A 983-nucleotide genomic window follows, 5' to 3' on the forward strand; every position below is an offset into this window, starting at 1 on the left:
ACAGGTGGAGCTGGGGAAGGTGGAGGGTTTCTGAAGCGCACTGCACCTGCTACAGAAAGCACTAGACGAGTATTTGAATGTTGAGCAGCAAGATCATTGGCTGCTAATGTGAAAAGAAACCAATCAGCTGTGACGTTTGAATAATAATGTGATTATATTAGATTGAGTTAGACCTATCCAGCTGTGTCATCTAGAGTTTCATGACAGAACTTTGTTTTTAGGCCTCTAAACATTCCCAAAATAGCACCCAAGTACAGTAACAAAATACAATCAAATACTCAAGTACTTTACAACCTGTTAACAAGCAATATCAGTGTTTTAAAACAAGGCATATGCATTTATTTAGGCAGATGCAAGAGGAACAGTAGAGAGCTGCTCTCAACTGCCCGGACCATTTTCACCATTTATAGAATCACATCACAACACCTATTGAAACCATTAGCTTAATTTGATATCATGCCATTTAAGTTAGCGATCATGGTCTTATGAATTGAATATTATTCAAGCTCTTCTGGCTCAAGCTCTTCTTCAAAGTTATGTCTGCATCAATAGGCCAAACAACATGAGGACATTGTTTGTTCTCATGTGTCTCATGACCAGAGGTCACTGATGTCAAACCTACAATGTGTCTAAAGCAGGGGTGTCCAAACTTGTTCCTGAAGGGTCACTGTCCTGCAGTTTAACTCCAACCCTTATTAAATGCACCTGAAACAGCTAATCAAGCTTTTCAGACTCGCTAGAATCTTCCAGGCAGGTGTGTTTTGGACTTAAACTCTACAGGATGTCAGCCCTCCAGGAGCAGGACTAAACACCCCTAGTCTAAGGCATCTAAATTTGATTTGAGAGCTACAGAACTGTTCATGCGATTTGGTATATTCACAGCACAATGCTACTGAATGGCTTTAGAAGACTTGGAGAACAGCACACAAGATATATGGACCACTTGGGATACTTTTATGGTGCTTTGCATGTAATTTTGGCGG

Source organism: Sinocyclocheilus grahami, unplaced genomic scaffold (genome assembly GCF_001515645.1).
Source record: "Sinocyclocheilus grahami isolate Dianchi unplaced genomic scaffold, SAMN03320097.WGS_v1.1 scaffold421.1, whole genome shotgun sequence".
Lineage (NCBI taxonomy): Eukaryota > Metazoa > Chordata > Actinopteri > Cypriniformes > Cyprinidae > Sinocyclocheilus > Sinocyclocheilus grahami.